Below are 1920 nucleotides of genomic sequence, written 5' to 3'. Positions count from 1 at the left end.
TAATAATACAGTTTTTATACTTTTACGCGTGCCAAGTTAAATGTCCTTTTTAAATCTTTATGATTAAATGACCTTGATGAACTGAGCTGCATCAGGCTCCATGATTCGTTACTTTCATTTCGTTCATCCATTCATTCTCACTCCACGGACTCTGCTTTCAGCACCAACAGTGGGGATGAATGAGTGAGTCCCGTGGCGTTGGGCCCGGTGCAGACAGGAAGCTGGCACGGCCTCTCACCGGCTTAACTCGTGAAACGAACACGGCGGAGCCCGAGACAGCCGTTACCGGGTGGTTACTGGACCCGAACCTACCATTTAATCCAGTAATAAATAATGAAATGAAATATGTCAGCGGGCGTTTCCCCCTCTTTTTCGTTTTAGACATTAAAAAGAATGAATTACAGGGAAGTTACACTACTTTTTTTATCATTTAAAATAATATATAAGTTTAAATAAGAGCTCGCTTCTCGTTTAAAATAGTTTTAAAAGCATTTTCCAGCTCAGAACTGAAGCTCGGCTTCATTTAAAGCGCCCCATTCCCAGTTTCCCATCATGCATCACCGTGTTGGACTGGTTTCTGTCCCGACACTCCATCACTGCTGTGACAACACCTCATGATCATCGGCCGACCTGTGAGCCGAACCCTGCCCTGGCATCTCAACTCTGCTCGCGCTCCTTTTACGAAATTCACATCAGAAAAAAAGAAAAAAAAAGACAAACACCCACACGAGGTGGAACTAATTCTCTCCCTCGCATTAACTCACATCTGCAGCTCCTTGATTTTTTTTTTTTCAGTGTTTCTGCTCCTTCCAGCGGCGCACTTACCAGCTGCGGACACCGGCGGGGATCGATTTCCCCTGAGCGTTTTTGTTGTTGTTGTTGTTGTTGTTTTTATTCTCGGAGCGAGCGGATAAAATCCCACTGGTCGTCCAGAAAACTCGCTTTGAAAGCAGCAGTTTGCGTTCACGGTGCTCAACTCAGGCAGCCACGGTGTCCAGGGAGCGGTGAGGCTGCTTTCCGGGAGCGTCTCATGGAGGTGCTCCCGCTCCGTTCATCCAGTAATAATAATATTTATAATAAGCGGGATAAAATGAGGAGAGACGCGGCGCTGCGTTTAGATTGGTTTCATTCAGGCGCGTCAACACGAAAGTGTGGAAAAAAGCAGAGACGGAGGCGCTTTCATCCGCCTTGGCTCGTCCTCTTCTGCCTCCCTCAACTTTTTCTCTCCCCCCCACCAACCCACCCAACCCTCTCTGCCTTGAAAGACGCTCCAAGAGTGGCGCATTTTTTTTTTCCAGCATTTGAGCCGGGGACGCCGCGTGTGTTTGTGTGGGAGCGCGCGCGCGCTCGTCAAAAGGGGTGTGTGTATGTTTGCGTCTGAGCAGAGGGCAATTCTGAGCTTCTCAACTTTCATCAACAATCCAACAAAAACTCAGGATGCATTAGAAAAAAAAAACAGAAAGACAGCATGAAAACCTGTCAGCTCTCTGCAGCACGCGCGATGACTCAATTATCTTAAAACAAACCTGCAATTTACACGACGGCGTCTTCAAAGTCGAAGTGTGGAGAAACAAACAGCTTAATCTGCTAAATTATATCTGGAGATTGATTTTTTTTATTCTCCCATCATGCCTTTAATTAGCCCAATCAGTTTGATTATGAGACAAACTTTTTTTAAATACAATTTACGCACTTGTTTTTTTTTTAAAAAAGCGGACATAAGAATAAAAAAATAGATTATTTTAAAGTGCTGCACTGGCCTCCTGCAGGGCCAGACAGAGCAGAGCGCGATCGTGTTGCGGATTTACGCACAGATGACGCGAACAGCTGGCCTGGATGCAAATGTTCTTTATAGATCCGTTTGATGCAGACATGTTCCATCTTAAGCGAGGCGAGCAGACCGGACGTATAGGCCTGCTG

General features: G+C 45.8%; 1 long non-coding RNA gene across 1 annotated transcript in view; it reads right to left on the bottom strand.

Annotated features, from left to right (window-relative positions):
- LOC106513242 (uncharacterized) overlaps positions 1-1239 on the bottom strand; it is a 2867-nt gene extending 1628 nt beyond the window's left edge. Inside the window, exon 1 of the long non-coding RNA XR_001309760.1 lies at positions 826-1239. This is a non-coding gene — a long non-coding RNA (uncharacterized LOC106513242). The remainder of the gene's footprint in view (positions 1-825) is intronic.
- Positions 1240-1920: the final 681 nt, after the last annotated feature.

The sequence above is a fragment of the Austrofundulus limnaeus genome, unplaced genomic scaffold, assembly GCF_001266775.1.
Source record: "Austrofundulus limnaeus strain Quisiro unplaced genomic scaffold, Austrofundulus_limnaeus-1.0 Scaffold11, whole genome shotgun sequence".
NCBI classification, from domain to species: domain Eukaryota; kingdom Metazoa; phylum Chordata; class Actinopteri; order Cyprinodontiformes; family Rivulidae; genus Austrofundulus; species Austrofundulus limnaeus.
The sequence above is the reverse complement of the archived record's forward strand: the minus strand, read 5'-3'. Positions and strand labels throughout refer to the sequence as shown.